Here is a 19,322-nt window from a genome sequence, read left to right on the forward strand (position 1 = left end):
GCCATCGCCGTAGGAGAAGAGATAAAGGATGAAGGAATGCAGATGGTCCGCAGTAATGTTGAGATAGTCCGCAGCTGTCATCTTGCTTTCGATTACTATCTCAGGTTCCATGGAAGTTTAGGTGAATGTCCCCCTTAGTAAAACACAGTCCTCGCTGGCATGCGTCTCTGGCGCAGTGTTTCGAGCGGTGGTTGGGCGTATCCGGACACGTCCATCGTCCCAGTGTACCAAGAAATGCAATTCATCCAATCAGACGACGCGCTTTCATTGATTCACGGTCCGCTTTACTTGATCCCACGTCCACTGCAATCATAATTGAAGATGTCGCTGGGTCAATATGGGAACATGTAGGACACCTGCTGAAGAGCCCCTTGTTCAGCACTGCGCGCTGAATGCCGTGCTTCGAAATACTTGTGCCTGCTCCACCATTGTCACAGCTGTCACCTATACTGATTTACAGAGTACGCAAGCTCTGTGGTGAGGCGCAGATGTCCAACACCTTGTCGCCTACTCGTGGTTCCACCATCCACCAACCACTTTCCATAGACACTAAGACAACAGCACGCGAAAAACCGACCAGCTTCGCAGTTTCCGAGATCTTCTTTCCCACTTGCCAGATTATAATAATCTGCCCTTTTCCAAAGTTAATTTTGTTTACGGTTTCCCCATTTGCGGCCCGTATCGTCGCTAGAATGATTTCCCAGCCGTTCCGCAGGGTGTTTAAAAATCTTTGCATCAAACTTATAGCAGTGATAGATCAAGTCATGGGGGAACAACTTTTGTGAGAGGTAAAATGTTCGTTGACGCTTCCCAGCGACGTTAGGCGTCACTTTGTATTGCTTATGCCTGTGAGGCGGCAGGGCATATACACTCTGTGACGTGTGTATGCAACGTGTTTTCTATAATCATCTGCTCTGCATGAAAGTGTGGAGGCCGAATCAAAGTTTCTGAATCGCTTCTAAAATATCTTTATATGCTCACAGATATACATTCTTAAGGTATCCTTGTTGAAAATCACTATCAGTTTACTGGGGTAGATAGTATGCAGCACACCTCGTTAGTAAACCCTGGTAGTTTAGTGAAATGTCGTCGTCCCAGGACCTGCGAGTATTAAAGGACACCTAACGTCACTGGAAATGTCAGTGAAGATATTATCTCTAACTAAAGTAAGTTGTTCCCCATTACTTGATCTATCACCCCTACAGGTTTGACGAAAAGACTTTGAAACACACTGCACACTTCCCATGCCATGTCACGTACCTGCAACGGCACCAGGATGCACTCAGTCTCGCCGTAGGCAGTGGTCACAATGTTCTGGTTGAACAATTAAATGCGTATTGCTTACTTCTTAAACTCATTACCCTAAATCATCTGTTCTACGTATTGTCCCGCCAGGTTAGCCGAGAGCGCTAATGCGCTGCTTCCTGGACTCATATAAGCGCGCCGGCCCCGTATCGAATCCGCCCGACGGTTTAACGACGACGGCCCGTGTGCCGGCCAGTCTGGATGTGGTTCTTACTAGGTAAATACCGGGCTTGGGCCCACGTCCCGCCTCAGTTACACGACTCGCAGACATCTGAACACGTTCACACTCTTCATGGATTACACTAGACGCAGACAGCTGGTGTATACTAATTCCGTCCCAGGGGGTACGGGGTGGTGGCAGGAACGGCACACAGCCACTCATTAACATTCACGTTGCCAAATCCGATACTAACAATGCCGACCCTGCGAAACCGCGGGATAAAGGCACAAAAGACAGATCATCTTCTACGTATTCTTTGCCTGACGTTTACGAACTTACTTTCCCATCGCAAGATAGAAAGCTGTTGTATGAGGTGTGTGCAAAAAGAAGCATAAGTTCTGATCAGACGCGAAATGAAAACCACAGTAAAAATCCGATGAATCTTTGCACACATGTGTTGTGCAGTGTCTCTAGGATGCCCGTCGATCGCGTCACATTGCACTCTGCAGTTCTGGGCGCACAGTGAGCTCGTAAAGGTACCTAGAAAATGTCTCCCGCCAAGTGTGGGTGCCTGTCGAGAGATTTCGTCTGATTTCATGCAACCCCACATAAAGTAACTATCACGCAGTTTCTTCTTCACGGCAATCCTCGCTCGAACACTGCAGGGGTAATGAGGACGCTTCTGTAGAGTGTGTCGATGGGAAGTGTTTCATCACCCATCATCACACAATCCGGAAATGGCTACATACTATTTTTCACCTGTACTCACTTGAACAGCTGACTATGAAGACAGCATTTTGCCACGGACAACGAGCTACAGGCAAACATAGAGAATGGATAGAAAGGATAGGCGACTGCCTTCTATGACGAGGGTGTTGAGAAGTTGGTAGAAAGCTACGACATATGTCTAAGTCGGAGCGGCTAATACGTAGAGAAGTAGCTAGATGGCGTAGCTAATTGTTGCAAATGAAATATTTCTCATTTTCACTTTGGTTTCCATTTCGCGACCGATAGGAAGATAATTTACGGGCAACCCTCGCATATGTTCCACTAACTTGCCTGTTCCTTTAGAAAGGATTTGCCACAGACTTCTTTACTCGCTTATTCAGTAACGCCTCACAGCGCATTTCACACGTTTTCTGTCCTACTTTTCCGTTTTCCCTATTGTTCGCCTTTCATACAGCGCTGTGCTCTAGACGTTTGATATTTTTCCCTTGCACGCTTGTTCCTATGTTAAATTTCCCTTATCATTCTTTGAGATGCCGAAGTGAAATGAATTGGTCATGCGCTCGTCCTTTGAGAGCGTACGGCAACAACTTAGGGCAGGACTATGAACCACCTCATATCGTTAGAGGCCTGGAGCATTTAGGTATCCGCGGTAGTAAATACTTTGCAGGTAAAAGCCTGTCCTCTATTTACAAATACCCACAATTATAATTGCTTTGCTGTTTCAAGTTGACAGAGGAAAAGTATGCCCCCGTCCTTACCGTTTAGTTTCAACAGCTTTACCTGCACCCATTAACTGTTTTGGTATGAAATCTTTAGTGCAATTATCAAAAGCTGCCAAAAACAATGTAGATCATTTCATGACGCTTCATCTTACAGACCTACACTTTAACAGGGACTCCGAAACGTATCACATTTCGGAATTTTTCACGTAACAATTCATTGTCGGAATCAAGAAAGCGATGCTGAAAAAAAATCTACGAATAATCATTATGCAAACTAAAATAATTCAGACCTGGCGTAGCCTCCCGTCAGAGTTGTGACGTATCGAACAAGTGAAATGATCTAAAAAATTGTAAAATCCACGTATGCGGATGAGGAACTTGTAGACGCGATGAGGATACTATATCAGTTGTTATGTGCATACTAATGTCTGTGGTGCACTGGGACTCAAGCATTCACTGTGTTTGTTCCTTGCATACAGCTCCCATAAAACAGGGCCGGAATACGTGTCGAAGCGAATATATCTTTGAGATCTCTTCGATAGGGAACATGAAAGAAAAACGACTAGGGGCGGATGGCGACCCTGTGCTTCGCATAAGTGGAGATCGCTACCAAACCGCACATTATGGACCGTCTACACACGTAGTGATAAAACTGAGGTCCTTTTTGCATGCCACTATCTCCGTTATGACAGAGCTATTCGTGATTTTCGGAACGTGCCCAGAAGACTCAACTTATATAAACTTACTGTCTGTTAATGTTAGTTGTGCCGGCCTGTGTGGCCGAGCGGTTCTAGGCGCTTCGGTCTGGAACCGTGCGACCGCTACGACCGCAGGTTCGAATCCTGTTTCGGGCATGGATGTGTGTGTGATATCCTTAGGTTAGTTAGGTTTAAGTAGTTCTAAGTTCTAGGGGACTGATGACCTCAGATGTTAAGTGCTCAGAGCCATTTGAACCATTTTTTGAATGTAGAAGCCGACCTCGGGGAAGATCAGTTTGCATTTCGTAGAAATATCGGAACACGTGAGGCAATACTGACCCTACGACTTATCTAAGAAGCTAGATTAAGGAAAGGCAAACCTACGTTTCTATCATTTGTAGACTTAGAGAAAGCTTTTGACAACGTTGACTGGAATACTCTCTTTCAAATTCTGAAGGTGGCAGGGGTAAAATACAGGGAGCGAAAAGCTATTTACAATTTGTACAGAAACCAGATGGCAGTTATAAGAGTCGACGGACATGAAAGGGTAGCAGTGGTTGGAAAGGGAGTGAGACAGGGTTGTAGCCTCTCCCGTATGTTATTCCATCTGTATATTGAGCAAGCAGTGAAGGAAACAAAAGAAAAATTCGGAGTAGGTATTAAAATCCATGGAGAAGAAATAAAAACTTTGAGGTTCGCCGATGACATTGTAATTCTGTCAGAGACAGCAAAGGACTTGGAAGAGAAGTTGAATGGAATGGACAGTGTCTTGAAAGGAGTATATAAGATGAACATCAACAAAATCAAAACGAGGATAATGGAATGTAGTCGAATTAAGTCAGGTGATGCTAAGGGAATTAGATTAGGAAATGAGACACTTAAAGTAGTAAAGGAGTTTTGCTATTTGGGGAGCAAAATAACTGATGATGGTCGAAGTAGAGAGGATATAAAATGTAGACTGGCAATGGCAAGGAAAGCATTTCTGAAGAAGAGAAATTTGTGAAGATCGAGTATAGATTTAAGTGTCAGGAAGTCGTTTCTGAAAGTATTTGTATGGAGTGTAGCCATGTATGGAAGTGAAACATGGACGATAAATATTTTGGACAAGAAGAGAATAGAAGCTTTCGAAATGTGGTGCTACAGAAGAATGCTGAAGATTAGATGGGTAGATCTACATCTACATCCATACTCCGCAAGCCACCTGACGGTGTGTGGCGGAGGGTACCTTGAGTACCTCTATCGGTTCTCCCTTCTATTCCAGTCTCGTATTGTTCGTGGAAAGAAGGATTGTCGGTATGCCTCTGTGTGGGCTCTAATCTCTCTGATTTTATCCTCATGGTCTCTTCGCGAGATATACGTAGGAGGGAGCAATATACTGCTTGACTCTTCGGTGAAGGTATGTTCTCGAAACTTTGACAAAAGCCCGTACCGAGCTGTTGAGCGTCTCTCCTGCAGTCTTCCACTGGAGTTTATCCATCATCTCCGTAACGCTTTCGCGATTACTAAATGATCCTGTAACGAAGCGCGCTGCTCTCCGTTGGATCTTCTCTATATCTTCTATCAACACTATCTGGTACGGATCCCACACTGCTGAGCAGTATTCAAGCAGTGGGCGAACAAGCGTACTGTAACCTACTTCCTTTGTTTTCGGATTGCATTTCCTTAGGATTCTTCTAATGAGGAAGTGTTGAATAGGATTGGGGAGAAGAGAAGTTTGTGGCACAACTTGACTAGAAGAAGGGATCGGTTGGTAGGACATGTTCTAAGGCATCAAGGGATCACCAGTTTAGTATTGGAGGCCAGTGTGGAGGGTAAAAATCGTAGAGGGAGACCAAGAGACGAATACACTAAGCAGATTCAGAAGGATGTAGGTTGCAGTAGGTACTGGGAGATGAAGAAGCTTGCACAGGATAGAGTAGCATGGAGAGCTGCATCAAACCAGTCTCAGGACTGAAGACCTCAACAACAACAGTTGTGAGAACAACAATAACAGTAACTAGTAATCCTAATACATTGTTATTATTAAAACTGTGTTTCATTACCAAAGAAGTTTCGCCTTATCTGTATTTGTATGAGTCACATCCAGAAGTCATTTGTTATTTAGTTTCAATCCCATTTCCCACTACCCAGGACAAGCGGAGTCGGTGAAGAATTTTCGAAATTCTCCTCCGGCTACCAGGAAAATAAGACTCAGACAAAGAGAACCCCAACTGGGAAGATGTGCGGGGAATTGTCCATTTCTACCGTCTGCCTTACTACCACAGCCACGCCTCGGATTCTGAGAAGTTTATTTGCATTTCAAATGATGATGATGTTTGGGTTGTGGGGCGCTCAACTGCGTGGTTATCAGCGCCCGTACAAGTATCCAATCTTTGCTCAGTCCAATTTCGCCACTTTCCTGGATGATGATGAAATGATGAGGACAAATTTGCATTTCAAGTACATCCGAACTTCACTGTACATGTCTACTGACAACTTATGAACTTAAGTGTAGGGCAAGGACTGATTAGACATTACCGCAGCAGACCAACATGACTTTCAGTTCTAAGGTTAACACTAATACGCTGAGGTGACTAGAGTCATGGGACAGCGGTAGGCACATATATAGGTGGCCGTAACATCGCGTATACAAGGTGTAAAAGAGCAGTGGATTGGCGGAGCTGTCATTTGTAGTCAGGTTTCCGACGGGTTGCACGACGGGAATCAATGAAATCTGAACGCAGAATGGTAGATGAAGCTAGACACATGGTACACTCAATTTCGGAAACCACTATTATGAGATGGACCGTGTCAAGAATGTGCCGAAAGTACAGAATTTCAGGCATTACCTCTCACCACGGACAACGCAGGGCCGACTGTATTCACTTATTGACTGAGAGCAGCAGCGTTTTCGTAGTAGCCGGCCGCGGTGGCCGAGCGGTTCTAGGCGCTCAGTCCGGAACCACGTGACTGCTACGGTCGCAGGTTCGAATCCTGCATCGGGCATGGATGTGTGTGATGTCCTTAGGTTAGTTAGGTTTAAGTAGTTCCAAGTTCTAGGGGACTGATGACCACAGATGTTAAGTCCCATAGTGCTCCGAGCCATTTTTTATTTTGTTTTCGTAGTCAGTGCTAACAGAAAGGCAACACTGCGTAAAATAACCGCAGAAATCAATATGGGACATACAATGAACGTATCAGTTAGGAAAGTACGACGAAATTTGACATTAATAGGTTATGACAGCAGACGACCGACGCGAGTGCCTTTGCACGACATCGCCTACAACGTCTCTCCTGGGCTCGTGACCATATCGATTGGACGCTAGACGACTGGAAGGCCGTGGCCTCCTCAGATGAGTCCCGACTGCAGTGGGCAGAGCTGATGGTTCGAGTGTGGGGGCAGACCTCACGAAGCCTTTCACCCAAACTGTCAACAAGGGACTGTGAAGGTTCGTGGTGGCTCCATAATGTTGGGGGCTGTGTCTACATAAGCCGATCATTTGCTGGAAATGGTTATGTTCGGGCCATTCATGGACATCGTGTTCCCAAATAACGATGAAATTTTTATAGAGAACAATGCGACTGGTTTGAAGAACATTCTGAACAATTCGAGCGAATGATTTGGCGACCCAGATCGCCCGACATGAATCCCTTCGACCATTTATGGATAGCAATCGAGAGGTGAGTTCGTGCACAAAATCTTACACCGGCAACACTCCCGCAATTATGGACGGCTGTAGGTACAACATGGCTTAATATTTCCCCAAGGGACTTCTAACGACTCAGGTTGCTGCACTACGCCGGGCAAAGGAAGGTCCGACACAATATTAGGAGGCATCCCATGATTTTTCGTCACCTGACTGCAGTTTTAATATGTACTGTCATTTCGTTTTTTTATTATTTCATTCGCAACACAAGGTTTGTATGTTTACAGCTGCAAATGACAATGTTCTCGTCTTGTATGTGTTGGCAACACATTCAAATACACGTGATCTCAAAATTTGTGCCTTCCGAATCTATGTACACGTCTTGTCAATTTTTAAGCAACAATGGCATATAATAGACGTTTTTAATAAGTCTACTGAAGAATCGAAACACCATATTGTCAGCTAGAAGAAGGTGTAATTAAATGAATGACGAACACTAACTTCACTTAACGAAGGTTTATTCAGCACTTGCACATACAAGAGCGCGGAGCGAACTGCCTCCGGCCAGAACACATACAGTATATATACGGCTACAGGACATTCCAGTACAATGATTCTTGACATCTGTGGATACTTCTAGAATGTACTCGAACGGAATACAGAAATGAAAGTCATGCAGTCCAGGTGAGTTTTGAACTCACGACCTTCCATGCAACAGTTTAGTATTATAACCACTACACCAAAGTGCTGTTCTGGTTTTGCTGCGACAATATAAACGTGTAAACAATATGACTACTTCAGTGATTGACACATCAGGAATTGACCACAACGGAAAGCATCAACTACAAAAAGAAGAAAGGCATCTCCACTCAGTGCAATATATGTGATGGCGGTGCTGGCTCACGTGGTTCAAATGGCTCTGAGCACTATGGGACTTTACATCTGTGGTCATCAGTCCCCTAGAACTTAGAACTACTTAAGTCTAACTAACCTAAGGACATCGCACACATCCATGCCCGAGGCAGGATTCGAACCTGCGACCGTAGCGGTCACGCGGTTCCAGACTGAAGCGCCTAGAACCGCACGGCCACACCGGCCGGCGGCGATGCTGGTGGTGGTGGTGGTGGTGACGTCATTAACCCGCGGAAGCGAGCAGATGAATAAGGAATAGGCCTTCAGAGGCGCATCATCTGCATTTGTTACACCTGAATAAAGTCGTACAGTAATTCTGAACAAGTCTCAAAAAAAAATTCAGGCCGTCGTGACCACTTGTTGACGTATAATCGGTTGGCTTCTGTCTCACTATCTTCGGTCGACATTTGGTCAACGATTTTCCGGACGTTTCGCCAGCACTAGCGGTTGGCATTGTCAAAGGTTTACTCTTCATTGCTGGTAGAGGACAAAACGTTTGACAATGCCGGCCACTCGTGCTGGCGAAACGTCTGGAAAATCGGTGAACAAACGTCGGCCGAAGATCCCAAGAGAGAAGCCTACCGGCAATACATCAGCGTTCTCATATCTCCTTCAATGAATTATCAAAGTCCCAAGGGAGATTGATGTAGTGTCTTCATAAAGAATTCTACGCATCCACAGGTCCGGAGAACATAGGGGGGCCACTATTTGCGAGATGGTGTCTGTCTGTAGTATCTAGTTTTTCGAGAATGTGCGTTTGAGGATGATATTAAAAGAGCCAACCGTCCCAAGGAACAGATTTCCCTCAAATATACTGGTAGAATACCATTATGCTGCTACCACAGTCGCTGCACAGTAGCAAAACAGTTGCATTTATAATGTAGCGGCACGGACCGTAATTTTTAATAGAGCTTACGATACTTTTTGGACAGATAAACCACTTCCTCTTTCTCTCTAGACCAGTTGGTAACAGGAACGGCTCGCTACAATGAAGAGAGGATTCACCTGGGAACTCTGTCGTGGTCTACTGCGTTCAACACAATCACCCCACTAAGTCGACAGCACCGAGATAATGTCGACCCGTACACTGAAGTAATTTGGCAGTGCCCTTTCCGGGAGTCAGCAGAATCCACCGAGTGACATTCCGAGCGTTCGTGGCACTGGGGAGTCCTCATAAAACAGCTGTTGTGGAACTAGGGTACCTGAAATAGAGGACTAACGGAATTTTGCAGGAATTTAGGACTTCTGCTATAAAGGCTGTTTACGATCTCTACAATAGACGGACATAGCTATTGTTCTAGTTAACAGCACCGATCTTCAGTCGCAACGTCACACCTTTTTGTCACTGACATCATAGGCACACTGATGCTGACACTTTGACCGCCTGGAGTCAAACTGCTGCCCTTCCACGATCATTAGCCTTCTCGTATAGGATTATTCATTGTATGCCGCAATACTGAGCTACACTAGATCGAAACTTCCTGAGAGGTAACAACTGTATGCCAGGCCCGGACTCGAATCTGAGACCTTTGATTTTCGCGCATAAATGCTCAACTGACTGAGCTATGTAGGCAAGACCACGACCTGCCGTCATAGCTTTACTTCCACCAGTACCTCGTCTCCTAGCTTTCAGACTTCTTTTCTTCCATGAGTGGTAGTCGCGCACGAAATGCAAGAAAATTACTGCAACTGTAGAAGGTACGAGAAAAATTACATGAGGAAGTAAAGGATGTGGGGGTATAGAGTTTTCCTTGGCTAGCTCAGTCGGTAGAGCACTTGCCCGCGTAACACAAAGGTACCAGAGTCGAGTCCCGGTACAGCACACAGTTTTAATTTACCAGGAAGACGTAAATCAGCTCACACTCTGCTGCAAAGTGAAAATCCATTTTTCATACAAACGATTGCTTCAGATTTCAATATTGACTACAACAGATTTTCCTTAATTGGTCACTTCAGATAGCGCTTATGCGTGGTATACTGAAATGCGTCGTTTGCAGTAACCCCTACGAGGAGCTACATATAGATAGCATCCAGGATATCTAATGTATTATATTGCTCAAACGCAGCTACGATTGTGGAAATTTGGTTTACCTTGACAGTTCTCAAGAAATGTAGATACTAATTTAAGTTTTCCATTTTTCACTTCCAGTCTGGTTTGACACCTGTAGGATCACATCTAGAGTAGGTATAAGCTGAAGCTCTATAATGACATGCACTTCCTGTGGAGGAAGGTGCATCCGGTAATTGACTAGTTGCAGTCCAGGGAACGCTCGATTGCTGTTAGCTCCTGTTATCTGATGCAGCGATCTGCTGATATCGGTAGCTAATACTGTGCTCTACAGTGGAGCACAGTACGATGCCTGTTTCCTATAATGCAATTGATCAACAAATCTGAAATTTGTGAGAGTGAATAACTCCAAACAATTTACGCATGATCGAAAGATACGACCCCCATAATCCATTAACCACTGTTAATAGTAAGAATTAAGTAGTAACTGCAAAGAGCTCTCTGACAAAATTAAGCGTTAAGTAGCAACACTTGACAGATTGAACTTTCTGCTGGTGGCTGCTAAATATCTCCCCGACAAAACATTTTTTTAGCTAATGGTACCTTAATTTATAATGGCGTGTAGAATCCCTGAGGTTATCAGCTACTGTTCTGCTCTTTACGTATTGGTGTTATACAGAGTGCCCCTTAAAATGCGTGGCCCTTTATCGGCTGCAAATATGACACATCTAAACAAATACAAAAATATACTTCAAAGTGGGATTTAATCCGCCCGGTTTCCGTATGTGTGCTCTTACGATAGTGATACAGTCGGATACTGTTGTCGAGGATGTTCAAAATGAGCACCTGGTGTTTTAGTGTCAACATTCAGCCTTCAAGAAACAGTATTAATATTACGCTGATAAAGAATTTCACAAACGTTTTCATCTTACCCATGAATTCGGGATCTTGTCTTCATCGTTCAGTGGCAAAATGCTGTTTCGGCCTACAATAAATGTTTTGGAACTTGGTTTCTGTTTTAGGAAACATAGCTAACGTAAATTACAGTATTACTTCCTTGTAGCCCATTCTTATCGGGTGCGTCCAAGTGAATCGGTGAAAACAAGAGTATCGGATGAGATAGCACTCATTATGTAATGATAAGCATTTCTTTCAGCCTGATATCACGCATACAGGTATATACTTTCAGATATGGAATAATACAGAGTAATATAATGTGGCAGGTGATTTGTAATACTTATCTCTACGACGCGAGGCATGATACGACATTTCTGCACCAATAAAATAGCGTAGAAATACGGCACGGTATCACCGCAAACAGACGTTCCTTCGTACTTATTTGACGCGGCACATATCCAGCGAAATTCTCGATGGGCTACGGACAAATTGGCCACTTGGCGTGATGAGCAATAAGGTCAGCAACAGTCGTGGTCGCAGCTCCACTGTCTGCAATACGTCATTCACTGGACTCTCAGATAAAACAAACACCATTCGATTTCGGAAGACACATTGACACAGCAGGTGAGTATATTTTAGCAAGGCGATTAATAACTTAATGTTGACGAGCACTGTCGTCAAAAAAAAACTGGAAAGCGCATCAGCATACTACAGGAGATACCAAAAGCTCCCTCTGCCACATATCGTAAGATGTCTAGCTGATTAGAGATGTAGGTGTATGTCTTGTCCCTAAGTCATCGATCCGTCAGAGAATCGTTTCAGATAATGTGGAAACCCGTCCCTCGTCTGATGCCGATTGCTGTCCTCGGTTCATCAATATACTGGGATGTTTCACACTGACGTGCACACATGGGCATCTAATCGGACACAGTTTATGGATAAGGGAGACCGCGTTCGTCGCCACGGCGAATGGAACAGTTCGTTATGTCACGTGACTGGAAATGCCGTCAGACTTTCCGGTGCCAGTCGGCACGACTGAAGAGCAGAATGAACAAGGTAGATGTTGCTGTTGTTGTCTTCAGTCCAAAGATTCTCTACGCTAGTCTAACCTGAGGAGGCCTCATCAGCTCTGCAAAGCAATTAAAACCAACACTCATTTGAACCTGCTTACTATAGTCGGCCGTGCTCCCCTCGTCCATACACACTCAATGCCGTTACCATACCGACGATTCCTTGACGCTTCATGGTATGTACACACATCAAAAAAAGGTTTTGCATCACCCCGGTCCCCCAAACTCCTGAAGATAGACGTTGACTGTGGATATCACAGACACAGTCCCTTAGACTGTTCAGAGATGTTAATAAACGCGCCCAATGACGTAAACAACCATGCATTATCAGCGTCTATTAGACGGAGGGAGTCCGACAGCCGATCAGTTCCAGTCATTCCACCAGGGAGGAGGCACACGGCTTGTGTTGTCTGTAGTTCAACCATGCCCAGTCGGTCAATGGTTCAAATGATTCAAATGGCTCTGAGCACTATGGGACTTAACATCTGTGGTCATCAGTCCCCTAGAACTTAGAACTACTTAAATCTAACTAACCTAATGACATCACACACATCCATGCCCGAGGCAGGATTCGAACCTGCGACCGTAGCAGTCGCGCGGTTCCAGACTGCGCGCCTAGAAACGCTAGACCACCGCGGCCGGCAGTCGGTCAATACCGCGGTTCGATCGCATCCGCATTGTTACTTTTTGCCAGGAAGGGCTCTCACCAAAGGAAGTGTCCAGGCGTCTCGGATAGAACCAAAGTCATGCTGTCCCGACGTGGAGCAGATACAGAGAGATAGGAACTGTCGATGACATGCGTCGCTCAGGCCGCACAAGATCTACTACTGCAGTGGATAACCGCTACCTACGGACTGTAGTTCGGAGGAACCCTGACAGCAACGCCACCATGTTGAATGATGTTTTTCGTGCAGCCACAGGACGTCGTGTTGCGACTCAAACTGTGCGCAATAGGCTGCATGATGCATAACTTCACTCCCGGCATACATGGCGAGGTCCATCTTTGCAACAACGACACCATGCAGCGCGGTACAGACGGGCCCTACAACATGCCGAATGGACCGCTCAGGATTGGCATCACGTTCCCTTCATTGATGTGTGTCACGTGTTTGGCGACAACCCGGTCAGGCTCAACGAATTACACACACTGTCCAGCGACTGCAGCAAGGTGGAGGTTACCTACTATTTTGGGGTGGCATTATGTGGGGGCCGACGTACGCCGCTGGTGGCCATGGAAGGCGCCGTAACGGCTGTATGATACGTAAATGCCATCCTCCGACCGATAGTGCAACCACATCGGCAGCATATTGGCGAGGCATTCGTCTTCATGGACGACAGTTCGCACCCCAATCGTGCACATCTTGTGAATGACTTCTTTCAGGATAACGACACTGCTCAACTAGAGTGGCCAGCATGTTCTCCAGACATGAACTTTATCCAACATGCCTTGGATCGATTGAAAAGGGCTGTTTATGGACGACGTGAACCACCAACCACTCTAAGGGATCTACGCCGAATCGCCGTTGAGGAAAGGGACAATCTGGACCAACACTGCCTTGATGAATTTGTGGATAGTATGCCATGACGAATACAGCCATTCATCAATGAAAGAGCATGTGCTACTGGGTAATAGAGGTACTGGTGTGTACAGCAATATGGGCCACCACCTCTGAATGTCCTTCTGAATGGTGGTACAACATGCAATGTGTGGTTTTCATGAGCAATAAAAAGGGCGGAAATGATGTTTATGTTTATCTCTATTCCAATTTTTTGTAGAAGGTCTGGCCCTCTCGGAACCGAGCTGATATGAAACTTTTTTTGATGCGTGTACTACTAATCGATTCCTCTTTTAGTGAAGCTGTGCCATAAATTTGCCCCCCCCCCTCCCCAATTCTGTGCAGTACCTCACCATTAGTTATTCGATCTATCCATTTATTCTTCAGCATCCTTCTGTAACACCATATTTGAAAACCTTCTACTCTGTTCTGGTCGTATCTGACTATAGTGTGAGTTTCATTTCCGCACAAGGCTACGCTCCATACAAATAACTACGGAAAAGGCTCCTAGCAATTAAATTTATATTCGATATTAGCTAATTTCTATTTCAGACCATTATTTTGCTATGTCTTCAGGGTGAGAGCAAAATTAACTATCGATAGACATTACCTACAGAATCGAGTTGTTAAATTTTTTGTATCGATTAGTGTTACTGGATAGGAATAATTATATTGAAGCCACTCCTTAACTACCATTTAGTCTCTACAAACATGTAACGCGCCAGTTATTATTCAATTCCTAAATTCCTTGACAATATATCTTCGCTCCTTGGTCAAGGAGTCATTCGACAATCTCTATGGAGACGCCCTCATTGTTAGAGAATCACTAAATGGTTCACCACGATCTGGACTTGCCCATTAGCATCACGCACGTCCTTACGGTCTCGTTCAAATAATTAGTGCCATTTCACGACCGCTGGACGCGACACTGCATTTGGCCCATATGCCGCCAGAAGTCGACGGGGAATGTGTGCAGTTTAGACGATTTGCTCCCAAGAATCTTATGTCCCGCCTTTTTCAACACTATCCTATATTTCCATTTGCCGCGCCATTCCAATCTCACATTCTCAAACACCTGTTATCTGTACCGCCGCAGAGCTGTTCCTGCAGGAAAGCCGGAACATTTACTCTCTTCTGACAATGCGTCACTCTTGTTGCGTCACGGTCTTAGCCTTGGACGACATGTGTAACCTACATTCTGAAGTCTCTGCGTATTTCATGATTCATATATGGATACAGAAGTAACTCATAATTTGTCACGATTGTGTTCGACATGCAGCTTCGGTGGATGAAGTGTCGATAAATATTAGGAGAAGTAAACACTAAAGATAAGCCCAGAAGTTTACCCTGCAATAATTTCATACAAATGCCTCTTTCTCTTCCTCATGTCACATTCTTAACTTATTCTACGTATTTCAAAAGTAGAGAAAGCAACAAAAAACTGCAGATTTTCCACGAGCGAAAAGCTGCTTACATTTATTTACTACATTTTGGAAATTTAAGCACAATCATATCGTGCGTCTTGTAACGGGACATGCTCCTCTAGCATTACTTTTCCTCAACAGTAGTTGTCGATACCAGCATTAATCCTTTTTCGAATTTTGGACAGGTCAGTATTATCTCAATTGCTTTTCTGAAAACATTCATATAATTTTATACACAGTATGTTATAATTCAAGCTAAAATTTATGAACAGGAATTACTTTATAAAATATTTTAGTTTCGATGTTACAATTGATAAGTATTAGTTCTGAATGTACAGTTAAATTTTTTTAGAAACATGTGAAATTATGAATTATTTGCACACTTAAAATTTCTTTTATTAATTACGCAATCCTGTACTGTTTACTATTTTTGTTTCTGGATTCATTTATGAAATAATAATCGAAATTTATAATGTAACGAAAACTAGTATGAATTCATTTGCTAAGAAAAATTGTAAACCCTTTGGAATGTTGGTATTTCCGCAGAGTGTGGGAGTCGTAAGCTTGCCTCTGATGTGATCGGACATATTTTTATATAAGAGGTGCGAACAATGTAATTTCGGCTTTGATTATGTGAAAAATCGAAATACTGTATGACGCACCAAAATCAGTGGAAAATATATTTACCTTAAACGAATTCTGCAACAACAATCTTCCAATTTTATTAGTTCAAAGCAACCGTGAGGACCTGATGTTAGATTTTCAGCTTCCAGAATCAGACCCTTAGACAAGAAGAGCTGGAGTCATCTTAACATGGCAAACTAACTAAACTTGAAAGTTTATTGTAATCCCCGCTCGTCTCAGATCTTCATAAAAGACTTTTCTTATAAATTACTTGGACTGAGCATTGTTTAATGTGCACAATAGATGGCAGGAAGAAGGAGTGGCGGGGGGGGGGGGGGGGGGGGGGGAGATTTTACAATCTACTCTGGAATACGCCATTGGCTTTCACTTTGTAAATTACAGGCGTTAATCTTTCTCTGTCTCCAAGAGTAAAGCATTTTTCTGTACTATTAACTAAACCTAAGGTTTCTAGGCACTGCGTCTCCGGATACTGTTTGTAACCTTTGATGTATATTTCTATTTCAAAAGGTTCGAGATAACAAGCAAATCAAATAGCGTGGTGAGCAGTTCTGGTGAAAACTGCTTTGGGGTAAAACTGAATAGCAGCGAAACTATGTGGCTTATGAGTACATTCAGTCACAGTTCAGTAACTTCCCACAGCTTCAATTATCTTTCTTTTTTATATTAGTCTACTTGAGTGTTTGGAGTACATAGTGTCAGAAATCGTACAGGTAAGGCGACAACCAGTTTTTACCGGTGTTCAGAGCGGTGAAGCAAACAAGCAGCGCTTGGAGATAAAGCATACGGGGCAGAGTGCTTCGATGTATCGTACCACAGCCAACAGTCGGGAGATGAACTGTGTTATCCCACTAGCGGCGTAGGCACGATGCCTAGGCGGTAGAATGTAATTCAGTTCATAATCAGGTAAATAGAATATCTAAGTCGACAATGAGAATGTACATCAAATGAGAAAGTAATTGGAGCTGTTTGCGCACTTTCACATAGGAGTAAATTTACTGTTCATGGCAAAACCAGAAAAAAAGAGATTAAGCCTTATTTAGGGGTTCTATTGCTATAAGAGGCATCAAATGAAAACGAGACAGATGGAAAAAATTAAGTACACCGTTTTTTACTTCAAAAGTAATCTCCATAACGGTTAATGCATTTATCCCACTGTGAGATAAGACGGTCAAACGCTATCATCGGAAAATGCTTGCGGTTGCCTCTGGAACCATGATTGCACCCCGGCGAGTACCTCTTCCTCCGAAGCAAATCGACTGTCACGAATGTCTCTTCTTTCCATGAAGGCACTGACAGTCTTGTCTCCCAGTGGAACAAAAGTTTTTACATTTTTGGCGATTACTTTCGATCTGTCTTGATTTCATCTGATTGCCCCTTGTATAGATACCTCCAACTACTCCACAACAAATATATACGTGGAACAGCGTGAGATGACTTACTCGAAACAGAATGGAACTACGAAGATTATTGTTCGTTTTCTCGCAGAATGTAGCTCAAGAGTTTATTTTATTCTCAACCTCTTAATCGCATCAACAATGTAACTCAACAGGAAAGACATACGAACGTTGTCAGAGCGCACGATGCAAACTGAGTTAACTACTGTTCTAGGTGGGAAGTAAATAGAGCATATCCAAGCGCGAAGTCCCCAGATAATAATTTAGAAACCAAGTGTAGAGGGTTATTCTTGTCTGGAAATCATCTTCGCTTAATACACGATGAACAGGTATGTAATATGGATGTAAAGAACTGCCGGTTTAAGAATCCTCCAGACGATAATTCTGATAATCGTGCACTCCCACGCTGTTCTTCGTGTACAAAGATGAGGCTCGACATTTATGACAGTCGTCTCTTACACGTCTTCCGACTCGTTTGTTACGATTGTGGGTCGCTTGCATATGGATACTATTTCTAGCCCGTGTTTACATTCTATGAAAAAAAAAAAACATGTCGTGGCTTCCATGGACGATTTTGTTATCTTGCACGCTTGCAGGTAATTTCGGCGATGTTCCCCGGGTGACTTTAAGCATATGAAGTGCCTCTTCTCCGTTAGAATATACGGTTACGGAAGGAATAACAAGCTCAAGACCACCACATAAACCTTTCACAATGAACCACTAAAATGGCTCCTGGTAGACGCGAGTGGCGAAGCTAGCAGCGAGGAAATTTAAGTAACGCTGCCTAGCGTCAACAGTTTCCACTTGTTTCGATTGGCCGACGTGGAATGCCACGTGGCCTGGAAGAGATTTTTGGAGTTTCACCGAAACGCGGGGAATATTATACTTTCTAGACAAACAGTATCCAGTTTTGTGAGGTATTTTCAATGGTTTTAATTTTTCCTTTGTCTCCATTCTAAATTCTGAAATTGAGTTCGCTTTCTCCATTTTACAGCAGTTTACACGAGATGTAAGGTTCGCCGTTCTATTCGCCGTTATCGGTTTGCCTAAAACGCATACTACCCTAAGAAGGGAAGACGAATGTTTTCGGAGAAAATCACTTCTCATTTACTCGATGACTTTCCGTCAATTACTACGAACTGTGACCTCTCTGACAGGATATCACGAATCCAGTCGCATAACTGAAACGATATTCCATAAGCAGGCAATTTCATTACAAGCTGCTTGTGAGAGGTACAAGGTCAAAAGCCATCTGGAAACCTAGAAACACAGAATCAGTTTGAAATCTCTTGCCAACAGCACTCAAAACTGCATGTGAGTAAAGAGGTAGTTGTTTCACAAGAACGATATTTTCTAAATCAGGGTTGACTATGTCTGTAGACCGTTCTCTTCAAGATTACTCGAAATCTTCGAACGCTATCCTGCTGCATATCGACGTTAATGTGATGGGCTTGTAATTTAGTGGTTTACGCCTAGTGCCTTTCTTGAATATTAGTGTGACCTGTGCAGCTTTCCAGTCTTTGGGTACGATCTTTCGTCGAGCGAGCGGTCGTATATGATTGTTAAGAATGGAGCTGTTGCATCAGCACACTTTGAAAGGAACCTGATTTGTATACAATCTGGATCGGAAGACTTTCTTTTATTAAGTGATTTAAGTTGCTTTGCTACTCCGAGGATACCTAGTTCCGAGTTACTCATGTTGACAGCTGCACTTGAATCGAATGCTGTGTATAGCAACTCTGCTTTAGGGCACCGTCATCGATAGTATTTCCATTGTTGTCCCGCAGAAAAGGGATTGATTGTGTGTTGCAGCTAGCATACTTTACATGCGGCCAGAATCTCTTTGGACTTTCTGCCAGGTTTCGAGACAAAGTTTCGTTGTGGAAACTATTATAAGGATCACGCACTGAAATCGGCGCAAAATTTCGAGCTTCTGTAAAAGATAGCCAATTTTGGAGATTTTGAGTTTATTTGAATGTGGCATGCTTTTTCTGTTGTTCTGCAACAGTGTTCTGACCCGTTTCGTGTACCAAGGGGGATCAGATCCGTCATTTGTTAATTTATTTGGTATAAGTCAATTGCTATTTGTACTATTTCTTTGAATTCAAGCCATATCTAGCCTACACCTACCGCTACATTATTGATTTGGAAGGAGTGAAGATTGTCCCTCAGGAAG

The 19,322-nt window shown here is 43.7% G+C and overlaps 1 protein-coding gene across 3 annotated transcripts in view; it reads right to left on the minus strand.

Moving 5' to 3' along the window:
* Nucleotides 1–19,322, minus strand: part of LOC126483875 (uncharacterized) — a 200,864-nt gene that overhangs the window by 113,290 nt on the left and 68,252 nt on the right. The gene's annotated exons all lie outside the window — the stretch shown is intronic.

The sequence above is a fragment of the Schistocerca serialis genome, chromosome 6 (assembly GCF_023864345.2).
Source record: "Schistocerca serialis cubense isolate TAMUIC-IGC-003099 chromosome 6, iqSchSeri2.2, whole genome shotgun sequence".
NCBI classification, from domain to species: domain Eukaryota; kingdom Metazoa; phylum Arthropoda; class Insecta; order Orthoptera; family Acrididae; genus Schistocerca; species Schistocerca serialis.